The 25363-nt window shown below is 43.2% G+C and overlaps 1 protein-coding gene across 6 annotated transcripts in view; it reads right to left on the minus strand.

Annotated features, from left to right (window-relative positions):
• Positions 1 to 20299: 20299 nt before the first annotated feature.
• The window catches only part of Rpap2 (RNA polymerase II associated protein 2), a 66576-nt gene continuing 61512 nt past the window's right edge, over positions 20300 to 25363 (minus strand). For 2 of the 6 annotated variants that reach the window (XR_015002602.2, XR_015002603.2), the window contains 2 exons: positions 21573 to 21625; positions 20300 to 20650 (listed from right to left, as the gene is read on the minus strand). The gene's annotated coding sequence lies outside the window, so the exon portion shown is untranslated. Of the gene's footprint in view, positions 20651 to 21557; positions 21626 to 25363 lie in introns of all 6 variants that reach the window. The other 4 variants (XR_007234519.3, XR_007234520.3, XR_015002604.2 and 1 more) reach the window with 2 other exon arrangements.

Consider the following 25363-nt stretch of genomic DNA (forward strand, 5'->3'; position numbering starts at 1 on the left):
GCCAGATGGTTCAGGATGTAAGGGGCTTGCTCCTCACCCTAAGTTCCTGAGTTGGATTCTCAGAAACCACAATACGGAAGGAGAAAACTGACTCCCAAACACTGTCTTCTGGTGGTGGCGCACACCTTTAATCCCAGAACTCAGGAGGCAGAGGCAGGTGAATCTCTGTAAGTTTGAGGCCAGCCAGGTTTACAAAGTGAGTTCCAGGACAGCCAGGGTGATAACACAGAGAAACTCTGTCTCGAAACAAAAACAAAGTTGTCTCCTGATATACATACATACCCAATAACTAACTAAATAAATGGTTTTTAAAAAGTAAAGCAAAACAAAAACAATAACAAAACCCAATAAACCAATCAGGAGCTGAGGTTTATATGTAATATATGTATAATGCAAAATACATTATATATAATACAGTGGCAGTATTCATGGTTATTTGAGATGCATGGGAACCTGGGTTTTATCCCTAACATACAGAACAAAAATGTCAGGGGCTTCTTTCACAGTTATCATTACGTAGAAGAAGACTAGGCACAGATTACAGTTTATAAAGAACCTTAACTAGGACTGGGGAATTCTCTCTAGTGGAGATCAGCTGCTCAGTTTGCGTCCCATGAGTCTCTGTCCTAGTCAGAGTGGCACCCTCCCTTGAGGCCACACCCCTAATATGTCTTTTATTTATTTACTTTTTACAGGGAGGAATTGTTTGTTTTTGCTCATGCCTTGTGTTTTCTTTATGTTCGAAGAAAGTCATCAAACGGTGTATTTCCCTTTGGGGTTCTTCGGTTAAAGGTTTATGGAGTTGTGCTTGTTCTTAGTCTTCCCTGACAAGCAGCTTGTCTCAACCCTGTGGCCCATGACAGTCGATCAATGAAAAGCTCACCTTTACAGACAAACAAAACAGAATGGGCGGTAGCAGAGACCCGCGGCCCTCACCTGTAGTTCTCCACTGTAAACAGAGCTTTGAGCCCAGCTAGCCAGCGCGGGGCAGGGCCGCACAGTGGCAGGTCTGCAGGAAGGGACTCGTCAGTTTGCAAGAATTCTTTCTCCACTGGAGAAAGACAAACCCACGCCGCGGTGCCTGCACCACGGCTAATTGTTCTGAGAGTGTCTCTAAGAGCCTTTAAGGAAGATGTATATTTCCACATCTCTGATTTATGTAAAACAATCCGCCCCAAACCAAAACAGACCCTTTCCCGCCGCGGGTCTGGCCTGCGTCCCAGCTGTCGGCATTCTCCGGGATCGTTCGCAGCACCGGCTGCTCCACCGGCGCTGGCGCAAAGTCAACAGCTCCGCCAGGAAGGCGCCCCGCCCGCCATTTGATTTTCCTAAATCACTCCTTTGGCTAATATTTCAGGGACAGACACGCGACGCATCTGGCTTCGGCTAAATATTTTCAGTCGCTCGGATCCCAAGGTAAATATTTGCCAGGTCGATGGCAGCAACGTAGGCGAGCTCGAAGCGAGGGGGCCGGTCACCAGCTTTCAATCAAAAGGCCGGCAGGCGCAGCTGCCGCAGGGCCCCGCCCCCTTCCCGTGAACCCCGCGCGGCCCCGCCCCTCGTCGGCCCCGCCTCCTCAGGCCCCGCCCCTCGCTTCTGTTTGCTGCGCGTGGCCAGGTCAGGTGGCCCCGTTGCTCCTCCGGAAAGCTAGTGTTTGAACTTTTGTTTTCAGTTGTGTTTTTCAGCACAGACCGTCCTTGTTCTCCCCCAGCGAAGTGTGGTAGGCGTGGTGAGGAAGCTTCCAGAGAGAGTCGGGCGGGAGATGCTCCTGAGACCTGAGTGATTGCTGCATCACCAATGAGCAGACTGCCCTGGGCAGGACTTCCACTATGCCAGGCTTTGCCTACAGATATAGGCACATTTTTAGGAAGAATAAGAAAAGGAGCTTGAGACCTAGGGAAAGGTAGAGTAGACTGAGAATATATTAGGCATAGATTTATTTATTCTGTGGTAGGGTAGCCAGTCTTTCAGGAGTAATGGAAGGAGCCCATGTGGATACTCCTGTGTAGGTGGGTAGGTTCATGTGAGGAAACCTGCTGGTCTAGGTGTGGCATGCCCAAGACCTATCATTCTTTGAGCGTATACTTTAAGTGAATATTTAAATGTTACAGTATTTTAAACAGTCAGCTCCGCGACGATGGGCTTGGGTCTGTTACTTTAATTTTCTCCACCTCCACTGGATTGGAGGGTGGCACTCAGGTGAGAGAGTGGTTGTAAAAGTGTAGAGTCAGACGCTAGCTATCCTTGTAAATTTCGTATTTTGTTCACCGTGGAGCCTGTAAAACATTTAACGATGTACCTTCTACACCCAGCTAGGGAAGGGTATTCTCAAAACGTGTTTGCAAAAGTAAATAAATAAAACCTGTACAAGTTCTTTCGGAATTAGAAATCAGGTTGAATCCCAGGCATCCAGACTCCAGACTCTGCCTTTAACCAACACTGAGTGGGTGGACCTAGCTAGGCTCGGTACTGCAGCTAACACATTTACTGGCAACAATCTTAGGTCCTGCTCCTCAGTGGCCCCTGGATCCTTCCTGTTGTCCTTTGCCTTGTTGCTAATTCCTGAATCCACAAAGCAGCTACTGGAAACCTTTCTCCCCCTCCCTGCTATTGGTGGAACTAGTGGCAGGTGGTTTGTGTTGGTGACCAGGTCCCATTCCCCCCACCCCACCATCTTCACCTCATGCCCCTGGGCTTCATCCCCGGATTCCCCCACTTCCTTACCATCAGGTGTTTCCTCTTCCCTTCCCCTGTAAACACACTCAGATGGGCCTCACCCTGTAGAAGCTCCAACCATGTTTTCCTTGAAGCTAATAATTTTCTCCTTTCCTCACTGTCAAGCTCTTAAGGTTTTTTTCATTATACAGGTAATGCATATTTGTAGTAGGAGCCCAGGGAGATGGCTCGGTTAGTAAAGACCTCGCTGTGTAAGGTGGAGACCTGAGTTCAGATTCCCAGCACCCACATAAACAATTAGGTGTGGTGTCACAGGCCTGGAACTCTGGGGACAGAGAGGTCCCAGGGGCCTCGGTGTCTGGCCCTCCCAGCTGAAACAGTAAGCGCCATGTTTAGTGAGACCCTTGTCTAAAACAAACCAAACCGGGTGGAGGAACAATTGAAGAAGACAGACCAGTGTCAGCCTTCCGCCACACAAGTCCTCATGTTATGAATATGCACACATATACACACATCGGAAAAGTATTAACAAACATGTTTTATAGACAGAATTATACTTCTAGAATTGGCCACCAATATCAGTAGCAGCATGGCTTTCTATAAACCATAAGATGGTCACAGGCATGGTGGAGAGCTACATAGACCTTATTTTTCCCTGTGTATGAAGGCCAGGGGACAATTTCAGGTGTCATTTCTTAGGGGGTCTTCCATCTTATTTTTTGAGACAGCCTCACTAAACCTTGGGGCTCACTGGTTAGGGCTAGGCTGACTAAGCAGTGAGCTCCAGGGTCCACTTGTCTCTACCTTCTGAGCACTGGATCACAGGTGTGCGCCAGTACAGTAACTCGTGAATGTGGATTTTGGAGATGACCTGAACCATCTCTAAACTCTATTGTGAGCCCCTTTGTACTGTGTCTCTCATTAGAATGCTGGTCATGGAGGAGACGCCTTCATCTCCTTTGTTCTTTGCACGTAGCAGGAGACCTGAGGGAGTAATCACTACATGATTGAGTGATCAGGGCTCTTATTACTGCCTGATTCTCCCTCTCTGGAGTGCAAGAGCCCTGTGTTGCAAGCTCTTTTCACAAGATGGGACTTTGAGCTTCCTGATAGTTCAGCAACAGGAGACAAGATATATGTTGGACAAAATAAAGGACCCAACGGAAGAAAAGGAGCTGATGGCATGAGATGAAGGGAAGGAGCTAACATTTATGAAGAGTACACATATATCACTTTGCCCATTTTTCAGGTGAGAAGGTTGAGGATTAGGGATGTTCGATGTCTTGCTCAGTCACAGAGTGAGTGCTACAGCGGGCGTTCAAATACAGCACCATATAAGTTAACACACTAGGAGCTCTTGTGTCCTTTACACTTTGGTGATTAGGCAGATCTCATCTGGACACTGCCTAGAGTCTCTTAGAGCTTCAGGGACTCCTAGAAAGGGCCTGTGTCCAGCAATTTCTGAGCAGAGACACGTAATGACCTTTTGACATGAAGACAGTAAGTGACAGGCTGACATCGAAATCTTCTAACAGTGTGGACCTTCCAATGCCCTGAAGGGTACTGTCTCTAAACACTAGGAACGTGTCACCTGGGTATGAGGATCCACGCAGACTCTAAACACTAGGTACGTGTCACCTGGGTACGAGGATCCACGCAGACTCTAAACACTAGGAACATATCACCTGGGTATGAGGATCCACGCAGATTCCAAACACTAGGAACGTGTTACCTGGGTACGAGAATCCATGCAGACTCTAAACACTAGGAACGTGTCAACTGGGTATGAGGATCCACGCAGACTCTAAACACTAGGAACGTGTCACCTGGGTACGAGGATCCACACAGACTCTAAACACTAGGTATGTGTCACCTGGGTACGATTTCCACGCAGACTCTAAACACTAGGAACGTGTCACCAGGGTACAAAGATCCACACAGACTCCAAACACTAGGAACGTGTCACCTGGGTACGAGGATTCACACAGGCCTCTGGGGTCAGATTATTAAGAGAAGACCTTTGCTGTGGCCCTAGGAACAACTCACGCCATGAAGTAAGACTGTCGCCTTGTGTGTCAACTTTGGGATGGGCGCCGTGATCAGAGGCTACAGTAATTTCCAGAGAACTACACATGGAGCAGTTGTAGGCCATAAAATCTCCTCCTCCTTACACCCCACAAGCCCTCAGTGCCCTTCTTCTAAGGCACCCGGGAGCCCTGGCCCCTGAACAACCACCACCCACTCTCCATTGCCGGAGACAGCGCTAGTCTCACAACAGTGCCAAGAATTCTGCTCCTCTAACATTCATTTTGATTTAAAATCTTTCATGTTTGAGATAGACTTTTCTCTGTTGACAATGGACTGGGTTTGGCCCACTCCTTAGGTGTGGTGCTTCTGGCTTGTGGTAAATCCTGATTGGAATACAATATAAAGCTGTTTCCTGGTAAATGTATAAATGTATATGGATGTTGGCTGTTCTCTTCCCTGCCACTAGCATACCTTGAAGAAGTAGCAATTTAAAGCAATTCAGACATGCTCCGCATCTGGCCCTTATAAACGGGTGGGTGCGTCACGATTCTGACCAGCCTGTCTTGCTTATGGAGAGAGGTGAATCCACCCATTTGATTTGCTTCCTAGGTTGGCTACGAGCTCCTTCTTTCTTTATGACAGTCGTGTGATTTGTGCACAAAGAGACAGGCAAGTAAGAATTTTGGGAAGGGGAGCAAGGAAAAGAGGAGTGAGACCCAGTATTTCTATATCAAAGCAAAACTATCCGTTCTGAAGATCACAGATTTGCTTTGCTTTTGAGGAACAAGAGGGAAAAGCGGGATTGTAAAAAGCCCTCAGTACCTTTCTATCTGTGGGGGCCAATGACACAGGGATACCTCAGCTTGGACCACTCCTCCCATTAGTAGGCCAGTAATGGCTGCCACATCAAGTTGACAGAAAGGAGAACTCTTGTTTCAGACGACTGTTGAGTGCTGGCTCTAGGGTGAGCTCTATAAATGGGAAGATTACTTTAAACCAGACTCCATCTTACAGACCCGAGAGACTGAGTGTTCAGGGCACAAACCTGTTAGGACTCAACCCATATCTGCCAGGCTCCCAATCCTGATTCTCCCGTTATTCGGTGATGACATTGTTAACAAAGAATAGGCACGTGGTTTCCCCCTAATACACAAGATGACTTCACTACTCCAAGGCCAGCGGCATCCCTGTGTCCTTAGCTTCTACAGAAGGCTCAGCTAAGCTTCTATCGCTCTGCTAGGGGAGCAAGTAGGTTGTTAATCTGATAACCGGCTTCCTGCTGTTATGTGTGTGTGGTGGGCGGTAAATGTGTTGCTATGTTGCTCTGGCAAGGGGCATGTGGGAGACTCAGTGACTTTGCACACAAAAAGTACTCTAGGATGAGGTCAGTCAGCCCTGGGTGGCAGTTCTGGCTCTGCTTCTTGTTATCAATGGGACCTTAAATTATCTGAAGTTTAGCAGCTTCTTCACTTAAAGTGTGCATAAGAACATTTACTCTGAAGCGTAAGTTGTTTTGAATATTAGATGAGATACTGTGGGAAATTATACAGAACCAAGTTAAAGGCAATGTTTCTGTAGTGGTGTGGGAGTATGTCCAGGAAAGTTATTTTTTTTACACTTTTTAAATTGAATTTTATTGAGCTTTACATTTTTCTCTGGTCTCCTTCCCGCCTCTCCCCTCTCCTTCAGCCCTCTCTCAGGGTCCCTATGCTCCCAATTTACTCAGGAGATTTTTGTCTTTTTCTTCTTCTCATGTAGATTAGATCTATGTATGTCTCTTTTAGAGTCTTCATTGTTGTCTAGGTTCTCTGGGATTGTGATTTGTAGGCTGGTTTTCTTTATCTTATGTTTAAAAACCACTTATGCGTGAGAACATTTGACAATTCTCTTTCTGGGTCTGGGTTATCTCAAAATGATGTGTTTTTTTTATCTCCATCCATTTGCCTGCAAATTTCAAGATGTCATTATTTTTTTCTGCTGCGTAGTACTCCATCGTGTAAATGTATCACATTTTCCTTATCCATTCTTCAGTTGAGGGGCATTTAGGTTGTTTCCAGGTTCTGGCTGTGACAAACAATGTTGCTATGAACATTGTCAAGCACATGTCCTTGTGGCACGATTGAGCATCCGTTGGATATTGCTGGGTCTTGAGGAAGGTTGTTTCTTAATTTTCTGAGAAATTGCCACACTGATATCCAAAGGGGCTGTACCAGCTTGCACTCCCACCAGCAATGCAGGAGTATTCCCTTTATCCCACAACCTCTCCAGCATAAATTGTCATTAGTATTTTTGATTTTGGCCATTCTTACAGGTGTAAGATAGAATCTCAGAGTTGTTTTGATTTGCATTTCTCTGATTACTAAGGATGTTGAACATTCCCTTAAGTGTCTTTCAGCCATTTTAGATTCCTCTGTTGAAAGTTTTAGGTCTGTACTCCATTTTTTTTATTGGATTATTTGTTCTTTTGATGACCAATTTCTTGAGTTCTTTGTATATTTTGGAGATCAGACCTCTGCCTGAAGTGAAGATCCTTTCCCATTCTGTAGGCTGTCGTTTTGCCTTGTTGACTGTGTCCTTTGCTTTACAGAAGCTTTTCAGTTCAGGAGGTCCCATTTCTTGTTTCTCTCAGTGTCTGTGCTGCTGGGGTTATATTTAGGAAGTGGTCTCCTGTGCCAATGTTCACTTTCTCTTCTATGAGGTTCAGTGTGGCTGACTTTATGTTGAGGTCTTTGATTCATTTGGACTTGAGTTTTGTGCATGGTAATAGATATGGATCTATTTTCATTCTTCTACATGTTGATATCAGGGAAGCCATTTTAATATTAGGTAGTTTTTGAGCTCCATCTCCCAGATTCTCATCATGTTCAATCATTTATTCATTTTTTTCCATTAGATGTATTGCAAATATTCACCATACTTGCTGCTGGGCATAGCACTATGAGACAGTGTGTCTATTCTGTATCGATCAGCAGAAGTGGTGCAGAGAAAGCACTTGTGTCTGAGAAGGGCCTTAACATAGAAGCCTGACCACTTCAGTGGGGTCAGAGAGTCTGGCATTTAGGGGTCTGTATTCCGTCTAATACCTAACAGGCGCTCTTGTACGTAGTGGAGCATTCTTGGGCGTTGGGAAGCGGTAGGGCAGGTGGGGGCAGGGGGAAGGTGGCAGTGGAGTAGGAGAAAGAATGAGGAAGAAGAGGGTCAGCTGTTAGAGCTGCAGTCACAGCTTTCGGGTGGGTGATCAATCTATGATACGGATTTCCAACACTATTTGAAAATAAATATTTCTGAATATACGGCTGACAGTGTCAGCACTGAAGACCTGCTTAGAATGTTTTCACAAAAATGGGCTCAGAGAATTTCTCTCATTCTACCAGCTGTTAAAAAAAATAGTATCCTTCGTCCATGCAGAAACTTTAGAAGACAGAATTGGACGGTACACTTTCCAACTCAGTTTTGAGGCCAGATAAGATTTGTGAGAAAATTCACACAGTGATGCCTTTAGTGAACATGAGAAAAACTAGTGAACGAATGGTGAATGAACACAGCCGTCCACAAAGAGGGAAAGCACCGTGTGTCCATTCGGGTTATTCCAGGATGCAGGATTACACAAAGCATCTATAAGAATAGTTTTCAACATGAACAGAAATGAGGAAAAAGACTGCAGATGTATAAATAGCCTTTGATAAAATTCAACAGTCATCTAAGATTTAAAGATAAAATCTCTTCAGCAAACTATAAAAACTAGGAACGCTTCAAGTTTTTAAAGTCTTCCCCGCTCCCCTCCCTCCCTTCCATTTTGTTTTCTTTTGAGACAAGATCTCACTGTGCTGCCCTGACTGGCCTGGAACTCACAGAGAACCCCTTTGCCTCTTAAATTCTGGGACTAAAGGTGTGTAACACCACACTTAGCAGGATGAAAGATAGCTATGTGAAACTTACTGCTGACATCATGTTGAACAGTGAAAGGCTTTCCTCTGAGAAGTTCTAGTTATTGACTTATTTTTTCAAACTCTGAAAGCTTTCAAACAAAAATCAAGAGTCTCTGGGCTTCAGCTAACCCTCTATGCATTCTGACTCAGACCCAGACCTCTTTCACAAGCTCAGCCTTCCCTGAGGCCACACTCCTGGTGCAGGGGAGCAGAGGTAGGGAGGTATTCTCAGTTTAGCTCACCCAGACAGGATGGCTGCCCTGGTCCCCGGGGGCTTTGATTGAGAGAGTCCTGTTTTGAGCTTCTTCGTTTTCGAGTCTCATTGGGTTTTTATTTTTAAACTTATACATGAGAACCTAACATTTGTACATACTGATGGAGAACCATGTGATGTTTGATGCATAATATTTAAATTAGGTTTAACATAGCTATGTTTTCAAATAGTTTTCTTGCTATGAGTGAAAACAGGCTGTCTTGTAGCCTTTTGAGGTATACAGAAGGCAACTTATTCTTAATTACCACACTTATTCCTATCTTATTGTTACACTTCCTGACCCACCTTCCCCCAACCAGGCTCTCTAGACTCTGGTACTCACTATTCTATTCTCAGTGTCTGAGATCAATTTTTGAATATGCCATATATAGGTATGAGATTATGCAACCCTTGTCTTTCTGTACTCAATTCCCCTCACAAATCACAAGATTGGTTTTCCTTCCCTCCCTCCCCTCTACTCCCCTCTCCTCCCTTCCTCTCTTTCCCCTCTCCCCTTCTTCCCCCCCTTCTCAGACAGTGTGCTAGATAACATAGGCTTTCCTGGAACTTGCTACATAGTCCACGATGACCTTGAACTTCTGACCTGCTGTGCCTACCTCCCAGGTGCTGAGATCACACTTGGTTTATGTGGTCTTAAGGATCATACCTAGGGGTTCTTGCATGCTAGGCAGGCAGTTCCCCCAGTGGAGCTACGTCCCCAGTCTAGGAGTTCATTCTTTAAATGACTGAGTACTGTCATTTTCTTCCACTTTAAATGACGAATATTACATTTTCTTTGTCCACTCCTCAGTTATGGGCACTTTGGTTTTCTCCACTTCTTGGTTTGTTGTGAAGAGTTAGCAGTTGTGGGAGTGCGGGTGTCTCCTTGACAGCCACTGCATTTCCTTTTGACGTAGGTCTTGTAGAAGGACTTAGATCAAATGACCATTCGATTTTTATTTCCTTTGTTTTTGAGGACTGTCCACGTTGTTGTCCATAACGGCTGTTGTCCTTGTACCTTACCCCTTCTCTATATAATATCTGTTGTCTTTGGAGTGAGGGAGTACCTCGTTGTGGCCTTTCATGTGCCTGTTGGCCATTTGTGTGTGTAACTATTGCCCATTTTTTTAATGAGTGAGAAGAGAAATCATCGGCAAGCTCTCAGAGTTCCTCCTGTGTGCTGGGTGTGAACTTGCTGGGTTTGTCAGGGATGTAGTTGTAGACATTTTCTCCTGTTCTGTAGCTGTCTCTTTGCTGTTTGTTCTTCATATTACTTAGAGGGTAAGCCACAGAGAGGGAGTGTAAGAACTGATTTCTAGCAATTGCCTTCATGGAACTGGCCGACCTTGTGTCAGGTAAACCTCTCTTTTAGCTTTCTGCTCTTTTCCAGTGAAAGATTTAACTGGCTCAGCGACTTTCACTCTGTCATTAGCAGCACGACTCTGGACAAAGTGATGTTAGGTAGACATTGACCGTGGAAAGGGAGTTTAGAATTCTGGATAACCATGGCTGTGTGACCATAGTGAAAAAGGCTTTGTATAAAACACTGTGTGTTATTTCACCCTACCTGAAGATTGATACTGTGTTCACAGGGCAATGAGAGGAAAAAGGGTGTGTGTGTGTGGGGGGGGGGCTGCTACTATTTTTCCATATTAAAAAAATGAAGATTAAGGGTATTACAGACAAGATTAGCAGGTGTTTGCTCTGAAGAGCTAATAGTCATGAAATTGTGTGGTAGTTTGTGTGTTGATTTTAAGACATTTTTGTTATGTAGACTGGCTTAGCCTAGTGATCTCAGGAGTAAGAGCTCTCACTGCGGTCGAGTGCGTTTTGTTGTTATCTTATTCCCGCACAAGTCTTGTGAGGTTGGCTGACTCAGGTCAGGCAGAAAATAACTGGCTTCCACTTTCTTTACTTATGCAAACTAGAGGTGGGTGACTGAGAACTTGCTTTTGCTCTGCAAGATATGGGGGGTTTCGCAAGCCCTAAGGGAGTGCAGAATTTCCTGAAGATGTTGTAAGGTGGCTAGCTGACTTCTGAAATCAAGCAGTACTCTCTGCTTTGGTTATGACTGCAAAGGTACCAGGAGGCAAACTAAACACTAGTTACCTCCTTGAATTGGGATTCTCTCAGTGGGCCCCAGGATGAGGCTGGCTCATTGATGAGAAGTCTCTTGCCTCTGCTTTCACCCATAGTTCAATTGGCAATCAGTTTCCTAAAGCAAGCATTTTTCCTGGGGGAATGACAGGCATGGAGGGTTTTCCTAAGTTCCTGTTTTGCTAGCTTTGTTTGGAAAAAGAGCTTTATTGGAAATGTTTCACCAGGACATTTCTTGGGGAATCATTCTCTGTCCCCAGGCTGTACTGAGTGACCAGGATCCTTGCCTATGGGCTCTGCTTCCCAGCCAGGATGGCAGTTTTAATACTGACCTTAGACTTAGGCTTCTACGTACATTTTAGAGGAAAGTCACTTCTGCCCCTCCACCTGCCCTCTGGCTAGTACAGTGGTTCTCAACTTTCCTGACTCTGTGACCCTTTAATACAGTTCCTCATGTTATGGGGACCCCCCAACCATAAAATTATTTCGTTACCACCTCATAACTGTAATTTTGTTACTGTTATGAATTGTAATGTAAGTATCTGATATACAGGATATCTGATAGGAGTCCCCCAAAAAAGGTCATGACCCACAAGTTGAGAACTGCTGGCCTAGTAGCGATGTGGGCTTCTAGATACCCATAGTCTTCTTCTTCTTCTTTTTAAAAACAGGATTTATAACATGAGGCAAAGCTAAGAGTCAGGAAGGTGTCACTTTCCTTGGGCATGGGTGAATTGTTAGAGAAGTAACCCTGCCCCTGATGAGAACAGCAGCTGTGCTTGGCCATGGTTTACCCCAAGATTCCACTGAGTAGGTTAGGCCTGGGAGCATTGCTCTGTTTAAGAAAGGGTCGCATGTGTTAGTTTTGGGCTCTTTTCCTTGGTGCTTGGGATTGAGCCCATGAACTTTACATCCCAGGGAAGAACTCTCCTGAGCTCCAGCCTGCGTCTTGCTGTTTATATAACTATACTTAAGCTCCCCCAACCTCGTTTGTTGGAGTCCTGGGATTAAAGGCATGTAATCTTGGCTCCTAGAAGAGTTTTTAAATTTGAGAATATCACAAGAATGGGCATATTCAAGATTTCTTCAAAAAACCTCACTGTCTGGATATTAGCAGTGTGTACACTTAGTACCTAAAGCGTTTAGAAAGAAAGTGAAAATCACTGCCAAAACTACCCAGAATTCAAGACTTCTTCTCTGAAGAGCATGGGGTTTTCCTGAAACATTTTTCCCTGTTCTCTGCAATCTTGAATTCACAAGAAAAGCTAGAGGTTATGCTTGTTGAAGGCCACAATGCTTTAGCAGTGAATAATGCCACACTGGGATCCGGGTGTGGAGAGGAGACAACACAGGCTCCACGTCCGCGTGGCCGAATGACACTGGGTACCCACCCAGGACTCAGGAGCTGGCTGCTCAAACTTTGCCACGGTTGAGGTCTTAGCAGTGGCAGACTTAGTGTTAATGGGATCTCGTAATTCCTTTGGGAGTTGTAGGCTGGCTGAGTGGAGCGCGAATCAAAGTTCTAGGAAACTAGGAAACCTTATGGAGAGAATGTAGGGGGCAGGTTGGGTCTGGGGGGAACCAAGAAAGCTCATTACCCAGGTTTTATTTGTAGTTTCTTATAGTACCCTCTCCTACCATCTGCTTGAAAATGCCTTGCCTCCCGGAGAATTCTACCTGTTAGTCAGCTCCCACCACTAATTGGCCCCGCCTTCTTAATTGTGATTACTGCTGTCGTAGTTTTCTTCGACTCCAGACTCTTATATCTTGAAAAGAACAAACCCTGGTGACTCTGGAGAGTACTTGTGCCTGGGCTGACCGCTCTGTCCTGACTCCCATCTCATGACCTTTGACCTAACCACTCTGGCCTTTGAAAAAGTCCCTTGCCATCTCTTATCACCAGAGCCGTGCCTTTTAGGTGATGTGACTATATGGGCAGGTGTCCAAACCGGAATGCTCTCGGGAGTGATCTGGTAACAGGTGTGAATTAGGGCTGCTCTGGGTGGAGCAGGGGATGTGCCCTCTTAAGGGCGTTTACCCAGGTTCTGAGGACAGGGACCACTTCCCTCATCTTCGCGTCCAATGTCTGGGCCTGGCTTTTTTTTTTTTTTTTTTTTTTTTTGTATTTCGAGGCAAGGTTTCTCTGTAGCTTTTGGAGCCTGTCCTGGAAACTTGCTCTGTAGTCCAGGCTGTCCTTGAACTCACAGAGATCCACCTGCCTCTGCCTTCTGAGTGCTGGGATTAAAGGCGTGCGCTACCACTGCCCGGCTACATTTTTTGTTTTTTAAAACTGCTGTTTGCTGAAAGTTGCAAAACTGGACAAAGTCTTCAAGTTCCTTGCCAGTCTCCATCTCTAGCTTTGCACTTCTATCCTATCTGTCAGAACTGCCTGCATTTGCTTACTTTTATTTTAGAATTATGTGTACAAATATTTTGTGTGTGTGCATGTGTGTGTGTGTGTGTGTGTGTGTGTATGAGAGAGAGAGAGAGGTATGTGTATGTCTGTATGTATGTGCACACTGTGTGCATGCTTGGTGACTACAGAAAATGACATCAGATTCCCTGGAACTGAGTTACAAGATGGCTGTGAGCTACCATTGGGTGCTGGAAACTCCCCTCCTCTCTCCTCTCCTTTCCTTGGCTTCTTGCTATATAGCCCTGGTTGGCTTGAAACTCACTATGTAGATCAGACTGGCCTCAAATTCAGAGTTCCAATTGCCTGCCTCTGCCTCCCGAGTGGTTAAAGATGTGCTCCCTGCCTGTGGTGGTTTGAAAGAAAATGGCCCCTAAAGGGAGTGACCCTATTAGGAGGTATGTCTTTGTTGGAGCAGGAATGGCCTTGTTGGAGGAAGTGCGTCACTATGTGGGTGGGCTTTGAGGTCTCATATATGCTCAAGCTACATCCAGTGTCTTAGTTCACTTCTTGTTGCCCCTGGATTAAGACGTAGCTTCTTCTCCTCTCTCAGTGCCTTCTCCAGCACAATGTCTGCCTGCATGCCACCATGCTGCCCCATGATGAAAATGGAATAACCTTTGAAAATGTAAGCCACCCCATTACATGTTTTCCTTTATAAGTGTTTCTCTGGTCCTGGAATCTCTTCATGGCAATAGAAGCCCTAACTAAAACACTACCCTAGCTTACTATCATTTTAGTTGTACAAATCTTGAGCACATGTGATGACCTGACATGTGTGTACAGAATGCAGCTGTCACATAAGAGTGCAGAGTACCTTCCTGTATCAAAGGTGTTAACTCGTGGGTGAAGGCTCCATGTAGGCACCAGTTCATCTCCATGTTCAGTGAGTTTATAGGTGTTATCTTCAGCCACTGGACCTTGTAGTCAGTTTGTGGAGTGCAGCCCATAGTCTTGGCAACAGCCTGGATTTTGGGGGTTCCCACAGGACTCCTTTAGCCAATAATTCAATTAAATATAACCCAATTTTGGCACTGGAAACTTCCTCTGGTGGCAAGAGATGTCCAGCTGGGACTCTGTTTCCCCTGTTATTTGGTAATTTCATTGAGATCATACACACACACACACACACACACACACACACACACACACACACACACACACACACAGAGAGAGAGAGAGAGAGAGAGAGAGAGAGAGAGAAACTTCTACTGTATTAGATTTACGTACTATCCCTCAAATGGTCCTTAATTTTAGTTGCTCTTCCCGTAATCCCTCCCTTGCCCCCCTCTTCCCTCCCGCACTTAAATCATTCTGTTTTAGTTCCTCCAATCCATCCATAGCTACCTATTTTATTTCTCTTTCCTGGGAGACCTATTCCCACACCCATCTCTATCTCTGAACTCAACCTCTGTAGTTCTATGGGTTGTTATTCACTTAACAGCTAATACCCACATGTAAGTGAGCACATCCCATATTTGTCTTTCTGGCTCTGGGTTACATCACTCAGATTTTTTTAGTTGCAACAATTTATATATGAATTTCATTTTTTAAAAATGGCTGAGTAATATTCCATTGTGTGAATCTGCCACATTTTCTTTACCCATTAAGCTGTGAGGGACATGTAAGCTGTTTTCTTTCTGGTTATTATGAATAGAGCAGTAATGGACATAGTTGAGTGGGTGTCTTTGGGTATATGCTCAAGAGTGCTATCGCTGGGGCTGAGATAGATCAGTTTACATCTTCCTTAGGAACTGCACAAGTTTGCATCCATGCCAGCATGCATGAGTGTCCCCTTCACTCCATCTCCTCCGTGACATGAACTGTCACTTATTTTATTGATCTTAGCCATTCTGATGGGTGTAAGATGAAATCTCAGAGGAGTTTTGATATGCATTTCCCTAATGGCAGAGGATGTTCAACATTTCTTTTGTTTTTCAGTCATTTGAGTTTCCTCTTTTGAGAATTCTTTGTCCAGGCTTATACCCTATTTTTGAATTGGATTTATGTTTTCTTGATGTCTAGTTTTTTGAGTTCTTTATATATTTTGGATATTAGCCTTTTATCAGATGTGTAGTTGGTAAAAATCTTTTCCTGTTTAGAGGCTGTGGCTTTGTCCAGATGGTGATGTTCTCTGCCATATAGAAGCTTTTTGGTTTCATGAGGTCCCATTTGCTAATTGTAGATTTTAGCGGCTGTGCTAATGGTGTTCTGTTCAGAGAAGCTTCTCCTGTGCCAATGAGTTCAGCAATATTCCCCACTTCTATCAGGTTCAGTGTGTCTTATTTTATGTTGAGGCTTTGGTCCATATGGAGTTGAGTTTTATACAGGGTGATAAGTATGGAACTATTCGTTTTCCTATATGCAGACATCCAGTTTGACTAGCACCATTTATCGAAGATGTTGTCTTTTTGTTCATTATGTATTTCTGTCATCTTTATCAAATATCAGATGTCCATAGGTATATGGATTTATGTCTGGATCTTCAAGTCGATTCCATTGATTAATCTGTCTGTTTTTGTGCCAGCATCATGTGGTTTTTATTACCATAACTGTAGTAAAGTTGAGCACAGGGATGGTGATAGCTCCAGCAGTTCTTTTATTGGTTAAGATTATTTCAGTTGTCATGGTTTGTGTGTTTGTGTGTGTGCGCGCGTGCGTGCATATGTACGTGTTTTCCTATGAACCTGAAAATTGTTCTTTCAAAATCTGTGAAGAATTGTGCTGGAATTTTGATGGGGAATGAATTGACTCTGTAGATTGCTTTTGGTAGAATGGCCCTTTTTTTTTTTTTTCCGAGACAAGGTTTCTTTGTGTAGCCTTGTTCTGGATCTAGCTCTGTAGATCAGGCTGGCCTCAACCTCATAGAGATCCACATGCCTCGGCCTCCTAAGTGCTGAGATTAAAGGTGTGTGCCATCACCACCTGGCTAGGATGGCCATTTTTACTGTTAATCCTACCAATCCATGAGCATGGGAGATCTTTCTGTCTTTTGCTAGCTTCTTAATTTCTTTCTCCAATGTCTTACAGTCTTTATTATTCAAGTGTTCACTTGCTTGATTAGAGTTGCCCCAAGATATATTATTTGTGGTTGCTGTGAAAGGTGTTGTTTCTGATTCTTGCTCAGTCCATTTGTCCTTTGTAAATAGGAGGGCTGCTGATGTTTTGTGAGTTAATTTCGTATCCGGCTGGTTTGCTCAAAGTGTTAAGAGCTGTAGGAATGACCTGGTGGAAATTTTAGGGTCACTCAGGTCTACTATCATATCATCTACAAATAATGATACTTTGACTTCTTCCTTTCTGATTCGTATCCCCTTGATCTCCTTCAATTGTCTTATTGCGCTAAGACTTCAAGAACTTCAATTCCATAGTATTTAAGAACTATGGAAAGAGTGGACAAACTTGTCTTGTTCCTGATTTTCGTGAATTTGCTTTGAGTTTCTCCCCATTTAAGTTTACCTGGTTATTTATGAGCCTGCTGTAAATTGCCTTAATTATGTTGAGATATTTCCCTTGTATTCTGAATACATTTAGGACTTTTATCTTGTTGAATTTTGTTGAATTTGTCACAGGCCTTTTCTGCCTCTATTGAGATGATCACATGATTTTTGTCTTTCAGTCTGTTTATATGGTGGATGATATTTATCAGTTTATGTGTTGAGCCACCCTTGCATTTCTGGGATGAAGCCTACTTCATCATGGTGGATGATCTTTTTGATATGTTCTTGGATTCAATTTGAAATTATTTTATTGAATATTTTTTTATCTATGTTCATAAGGGAAATGGGTCTGTAATTCTCTTTCTTTGTTTGGTCTTTGTGTAGTTTAGGTATCAGCATAACTGTGGCCACATAAAATGAATTGGGCAGTGTTCCTTCTGTTTCTATTTTGTGGAATTATTTAAAGAGTACTGGGGTTAACGCTTCTTTGAAAGTTTGGTAGAATTCTGCACTAAAATCATCTGGCCCTGGGCTGTTTTTGGTTGATAGACTTTAAATGACTGCTTCTATTTCAGTAGGGATTATGGATCTGTTTAAATTGTTTATCTGGTCTTGATTTAACTTTGCCAAGAAGAATATATCAAGAAAAAAAATCCCTTTCTTTTAGATTTTCCAGTCTTGTAGAGAAAGGGTTTTTAAAGTACGTCCTTAGGATTCTCTGATTTCCTGGTGTGTGTTGTTACACTGCCTTCTGCCTCTAATTTTGTTAGTTTCGATCTTCTCTCCACCTTTTAGTTACTTTGGCTAAGGGTTTTACCAATCTTACTGATTATCTTAAAGAACCAAATTCTGTATAAACCAAATGGACATAATAGATATTTACAATTCATTCTGATGTTCCTCTGATTATCGTTTTGTCCAGGTGACCTGTCTATTGGAGAAAGTAAGGTATTGAAATCACCTGCTATCATGGATTGAAATCAATCTTTAAATCCAGTGTTAGATTTTTTTTTTTTTAAAAAAAATTGGGAGCACCGCTGTTTGGTGCATACATGTTTAGGGTAGTAATGTCTTTTTTTTTTTTTCAAGAGAGGGTTTCTCTGTAGCTTTGGAGCCTGTCCTGGAACTAGCTCTTATAGACCAGGCTGGCCTCAAACTCACAGAGATCCACCTGCCTCTGCCTCCCAAGTGCTGGGATTAAAGATGTGCATCACCACCACCAGGCTGGTAGTAATGTCTTCTTGGTTAGTCTTCTGATGAGTTCAGTTGAAGTCTTATTTCAATATGTACCAGGACAGCCATGCCTGATTGCTTACTGGTCTCATGTGATGGGAGTACTTTTGTCCATCCTTTTACTCTAAGGCAGTGCCTGTCTTTGAAAAGAAATGTGTTTCTTGTAGGCAACAGATGGATAAATCTTGCTTCTTGTTGTATTCTCAGTGGTAATTTGTCTCTGTATTTCTTTCTATGGTCTCTCTGTTATGCTCAGTCCCCTCTCTTCAGCATGAAATAACAATTCCTGTATTTTCCTTAGATTTGGTTTGTTGAACATAAAATATTTTAGGCAGTTTACATCATGGCAGGGTTTCTATCTCCTTCAGTCAGAACAGATAGTTTTGCTGGGTATATTAGTCCAGTTTGTCCATCATAGTCTTTAGGATTTGGACTAAGTTGCTCCATGGAATGCGTTGCTCCAGGCTCTTCTGGCTTTCAGAGTTTCCACTGAGAATCAGCTGTTATTCTGATGCATTTTCCTTTATATGCGACTTGATATTTTTTTCTGTAGCTTTCAATACTTTCTTTGTTTTGTATACTTAATGTTTTAATTATAATTTGTCTGTAGGGATTTTCTTTTCTGGTCTTATTTGGTGTTCTGTGTGCTTTTTATATCTGTGTCTTTGCTTAGTTTGGGAAATTTTCTTCTATAATGTTAAGATCTGGTCTATGCCATTAACCTGGGATTCTTCTCCCTCTTCTGTGGCTGTATTTCGAAGGTTTGTTTTATCATAACGTTCCACATATCCTGTGTGTTCATGTGTTTAATTTTTTCATATGCCTTGCTTATTTAGTCTAGATTTTCTACTTTTTTGAGTCCTGATATTTGATCTTCTGCTTGATTCATCCTACTTGTGAGGCTTTCCTTTGAGTTTCCCAGTTGAGCCTCTGAATTTTTAAATTCACTTTCATTGAACCAGTTCTGGCCAATGTTTTTATCTCTTGATTGAATTTCATTCTCAAGTCTTGGATTGTCTTAGTCATTCCCATTAGCCTTATGTTTGTGTTTTCTTGGACATCATTCTGCATTTATTCTCCTTAATTTCATTGAACTGTTTCTTTGTGTCTTCTTTAAACTCTTGAATCCTTTGATAAAGGTTATGGTTTTCTTTCTTTTTTTTTTTTAATGTCTGTGTCCTAGAGTTCATCTAGGTAATTCTTATGGGCAAACATCTGTACAGGACTAGTAGGATTTGGAGAGGTGATACTGGTTTGATTTTTCAGATTGTTGATATTCTTGAGATGAGATCTGGAATGTAGATTTCTTTTGTTCTTATTTCGTTATGGACAGAACAAGTTGGGGCAAAAAGGAGGAAGTGCAGGTGGGTTGGGTTTCTAGGTTGAAAATGGGTGAAGTCAGGTGGGGAGAGGGTTTCAGGCTGGCATACAGGGTGCGTTCGCTTTTCCAAGCATGGAAGGCTACGGGTAGATTTGGCTGTGTTGAAAGGTTGGATACAGCCTGGGAAAGTCCTGTGGTTTGAGAGATAGGTAAGGAAGGTCCTAGCCCAAGCTCAATGCTCCTTTGCAGTGTAGGCAAGGAAAATAGGACTAGGCTGGCACTATGGTTGTGGGAGCCAGGCAAGATTTGGCCAGTTGTAGAAAAAGAAAAGATGGGAGTCGGGGGAAGTCACCTGGTTAGAACCTGGGAGAAGAATGTGGGAAGTCTGGGTACCAAGTCGGATGCTGCTCAGGAAGGTTCTGTGGGTGGCTGCAGGTTGGAGCAAGTATAAAAGTTGGCTATGGCACAGACAGGGCATGGGATGTGGGACGTAGGCTAGTCCTTGGAGGAAATTTGAGGAGTCTGGTTACCAAGTAGCGTGGCTGGAAGCTATGCAGACGGGATCTGTGGGTGGTTGCAGGTGGGGCAGGCTGTAGTGCAAGCCCTGGCTGCATTACACGTGGAACCCTATGGAAGCCAAGAGATTAGCTTATGTGCGGGTGGGGTGGTCACACTGGGCTGGGCACTGGTTGTGGGACTCTGACCAGATATGGCAGGTTGGGGAAAAGGTGCGAATTGGGAGCTATAGGGCACTTACCAGGCTAACCATGGAGAACATGGCATGTTTCAGTACTATTGGGTTGGTAGAGGCATCGCAGGAGGGTTCTGGTGAGAGCTTGGCTGCAGGGCAAGTGGGGTGGTCAGCATGCTCAGCTTTTGAAAAAGTGACCAGACTTGTAAAGGACTTCATTGAAGGTCGCATTTAGAGCACATTTATTGACTTAACTTTTGCTGTTATTTGTATGATAGAGTTTATAACCAGCCAAAATTAAAATTTTCTGTCAGTAATCAGCCAGAGGAAGATAAAGGTAATTGCATTTTCTTGAATATTCATTCAAGTTTCAATTTATTTTTCCTTTTCAAGTAAAGATCCTGTGTTTTGAAGTTCTGGTAGTAAGGGCTTGCTTCTTCCCGTTGGGGTCACGGCTCTTCTGTGCCTGAGGAAGTTATGCACTTAGACAGCGGTCACTCAGTGCCCCTCAGTGGCTAAAATTCCAGGTATGTTGAGTAGAATTCATCTTCTGTCTTCTTGAATTATATCTGGGAAACAAAAGAGCCTGAATAAAACACCTAAAATTGTATATAGATGTAAAACTGCACGTTAGAAGAGGACATCAGATCCCACTATACATGGCTGTGAGCCACCACGTGGGTGCTGGGAACTGAACTCAGGACCTCTGGAAGAACTGCCGGTGCTCTTAATCTCTGAGGTCCCTCCAGCCACTTATTTATTTATTTTTAAATAAATTTATTTATTTTATATCCTGGCTGCAGTTTCCTCTCTCTCCTCTCCTCCCAGTCCCTCCCCCCATCCACTCCTCCATTTCTATTCAGTAAAGGGCAGGTCTCCCATGGATATCAAACAAAGTATGGCATATCAAAGTTGCAGTAAGCAGGCTGGGCAAGGCAACCCAGTATAAGGAACAGGGTTCCAAAAGCCAGTAAAAGGGTCAGAGACAGCCCCTGCTCCCACTGTTAGGGTCTCAGAAGAATACCAAGCTACACGACCATAATACATGTGCAGAGTGCCTAGCTCAGTCCTATGCAGGCTCCCTGGTTGTTGGCTCAGTCTCTGGGTCCCTATGAGCCCTGTATTTTCTTATAGTATCCTTGACCTCTGTGATTCCTACAATCCTTTCTCCTCCCCTCTTCTGCAGGATTCCCCATATTCTGCCTAGTGTTTGACTGTGGGTCAGCATCTGCTTCCATCAGTTGCTGGATGAAGCCTCTCTGATGACAGCTGGGCTAGGCACCAATCTGGTCACAGGAGATAGCCAGTTCAGGCTATGTATCTGCTATTGCTAGAAGTCTAAGCTGGGGTCAGTCTTGTAGATTCCTGGGAGATTCCCTTGCGCCAGGTTTTTACCTGACCCCAAAATGTCCCCCCTTCCAGTAATCTCTTTCAATACTCTCCAACCTGATCTCTCATGTTCTTATCCCTACTCACCCTCAGTCCACTCACAAAATCTCTTCTATTTCCCCTTCCTTGGGAGATCTGGGTGTCTCCTCATGAACCTTGACAAAGAAACCAAAATTATATGGTGTGGGAGGTCCTTCTGTCTATGTGTTGCTTTTATTGGTTAATGAATAAAGAAACTGGCTTGGCCTATAGCAAGGTAGAAGGAAGGTGGAGTCAGGGAGAAGCCATGGAGCCACCATAGGAGACAGATGCTGGGAACTTTACCTGGTAAGCCACAGCCATGTGGCGATACACAGATTATTAGAAATGAGTTAAATTAATATGTAAGAATTAGCTGATAAGAAGCTACAGCTAATGGGCCAAGCAGTGATTTAGTTAATACAGTTTCTGTGTGATTATTTCTGGGTTAAGCGGCCGGGAATAAACTAATGGCCTCCTTGAAACAATTATACATTTGAAGAAAAGCATCTTCAACAAATGGTGCTGGTCTAACTGGATATAGAAGAATGCAAATAGATCCATATCTATTACCCCGCACAAAACTCAAGTCCAAGTGGATCAAAGACCTCATTATAAATCTAGATACACTGACCCTGACAGAAGAGAAAATGGGAAATAATCTTTAATGTATTGAAAAAAGAGACAACTTCCTGAACAGAACAGTAGCAGACACCGAGAGTGACAATTAATAAATGGGACCTCCTGAAACTGAAATGCTTCTGTAAGGCAAAGGACACAGTCAACAAGACAAAGCAGCAGCCTACCGAATGGGAAAAAGATCTTTACTAACCCCATTTCTGACAAAAGGCTGATTTCCAAAATATTTAAAGAACCCAATAAACTAGACATTAACAATCCAATTAAAAATGGGGTACAGATCTAAATAGAAAATTTTCAACAGAATAATCTCCAATGGCCAAGAAATACTTGAGTTGTCAACATCCTTGAACATCAGGGTAATGCAAATCAAAACGACTCTGAGATTCCATTTTACACTTTTCAGAATGGCTGAGATAGAAAACACAAGTGGCAGCTTACGCTGGAGAGGATGTGGAGCAAGGGAACCATTCCACTGCTGGTGGAAGTGCAAACTTGTGCAGCCACTTTGGAGGTCAGTCTCGCAGTTTCTCAGAACTGTTTTGTTTTTAAAAAGCACAGGAAATGAACACTGGAAAACCATCACAAAACCAAACCTTTCAAATTATAGGTATAGATGAGGAAGGAACAGCCTAGGCCAACACAGGGACCAGATGGTCAAGATCATAGAAAACTTCTTCAAATAAGGAAAGACATACCAACACTGATTCAAGAAGTACACAGAATACCAAGTAATAAACTCTTCATGGCATATCATAGTTAAAACACTAATATGCAGAACAAAGAAAAATATTGAAAATTGAAAGAGGGGAAAAAACCCCAAGCAACTGCAGTGGCATTTCACTTGTATTTAATAAATAAAACTTGCCTGAGGATCAGAAAAGTAAAACAGCCATATTGGCCAGCTTTATAAACCAGGCAGCAATAGCACACACCTTTAATCCCAGTAAATACACTAGCTTGCCATAGAAACCAGGCAGTAGTGGTACATGCCTTTAATTCCAGGAGAGAGGATTATAAAATGGGAGGGAACAGCTCTCAGACACAGTCTCATTCTGAGATTCCTGGAGGCAGGATCGACATTTTGGACTGAGGTAGAAGTAAGAGCCAGTGGCTGGCTGTTTTGCTTTTTTGACCTTCAGGCTGAACTCCAATATCTGTCTCTGGGTTTTTATTAATTGTGCTACACATCATGATAATTGACATCATATATCAAATGGACTTAGCAGATATCTATAGAATATTCTACTCAAACACTATAGAATATAGATTCTACTCAGCAACCTACTCAGCATATTTATAATAGACCACCTCCTGGGGTATCAAACAAATTTTAACAAATCTAGAAAGGTTGAAAGCACACCTTGCACCCTGACCATTGTGCAGTAAAACTTAAAATCAGACAAATTCATGGAGATTAAAGCGCTCACTAGTGATGAATGGTTCAGAAGAAACCAAAAAACAAAATTACTGTAGCTAAATGAAAATACAACAGAACCTTTGGGACACATTGAAAGCAGTCCTATGAGGAAAATGTATAGTTCTGAGTAGAAAAAAAATTTCTGAACATGCATAAATGACTTAATGATGCAACTCAAAAATTAGGAAAAGCAGGAACAAACCAACCTAACAACCCATATATGGGAAGAAATAAAAGACATGATGGAAGGGCTAACTTGACAGCGTCAGAAATCACAGGGACACATGACAACAGACACAAGGAGATCCAGGATGCTGACCTGCACTCCTGCCAGGTGTGGCTCGGGATCGCTGAAATCAAGGCCAGCCTGGTACACAGAGTTCCAGGACAGCCAGGGCTACACAACTCTGTCTCAAAAAACTAAAAACCAAAAAACCCGTACTCCCAAACGTCCATCTAGGAAGCTAGTATTACCCTAATACTAAAACCAAGACCAGGTAAAGACGTAACAACAGGAAAGAAAATTGTAGGCCAATATCCCTGACAAACATCAATTCAAAAGTGGATAACATTTAAAAGGATTATCCACAATGACCAACCTGGCTTTGTCCAGGAGATGTAGAGCAAGTTCAACATATATACATCAATAAATGGAAATCACATTGGTCATCTTAGTAGATGCAGAAAAATTGTTTTTACAGTACTGAAAGCCCAGCTGCAGCAGTAAGTCAGGATAAGAAAATTACAGGGATACAAGTAAGGAAGGAGGTCAACCCATCCCCATAGCAGATGAGCCATTGGAAATGACCCAGAGTCAATGTGCACAAAATCACAGCCTTTCCATATACCACACAAAAACATGAAGATAACAGTCTGAAAGGAACTGTCCAGGAATAAACTAAATCAAAGAGATAAAAGACCTCTACGATGAAAACTTTAAACTTTGATAGAATTAACAGTGAAAGTTACCATTCTACCAAATGCTATTTACTGATTCAGTGCAATCCCAATCAAAGCCCCCATCTCATTCTTCACAGTAATAGGAAAAAAAAAAATCCTAAAATTCATATGGAACCACACAAGACCCTGGATAGCTAAAACAATCGTGATCATAAAGAACAGTACTGTATGGATGACCATTCCCAATTTCAAGATATATTTTAGAGCCATGGTGATAATATGGTACAGGCACAAAACACGTGTAGACCAGTGTAACAAAAATCATGAGTACATGGGCCTCTAGGCACTTAATATTTGACAGAGGTGGCCGAAAGACACTGGAAACAAAAGCATCTTCCACAGATGGTGCTGGGCAAACTGGATGTCCACGTACAAGGATAAAATTAGGCCCATATCTATCATCTCATACAAAAAATTCCAAACGGATCAAAGACCTAAGCATGAAACCTGAAACTGTTGAGAAAACACAGGCAGTGCCCGAATATCCAGGTGTGGAAAGCACTTCCTAGGGCTCCATCTGCATGATTCAGGTGTAGGAAAGCCCTTCCTGACTAGGGCTCTGTCTGCCCAGGGATTAAGGTAAAATTGACAAGTCAGTCTCGATAAAACTGAAAAGCTCTCATGGTGCTGGGAGGGGAGCCATCCTGTGCTGCTCAGTCGTGGAGCCTACTATGATCTACAACAACCACTCGCAGGCCAGGTTGTCTCTAAGGGGGCAATATAGCTTGGAGCCTGTCTGGAACTCACGCTGTAGACCAGGCTGGCCTCGAACTTATAGAGAACCTGCCTGTGCCTCCCGAGTGCTGGGATTAAAGGCATGCACCACCACCACCCAGCTAATAGTGGCACTCTTATT

This window comes from Myodes glareolus, chromosome 8 (assembly GCF_982192425.1).
Source record: "Myodes glareolus chromosome 8, mMyoGla1.1, whole genome shotgun sequence".
NCBI classification, from domain to species: Eukaryota; Metazoa; Chordata; class Mammalia; order Rodentia; family Cricetidae; genus Myodes; species Myodes glareolus.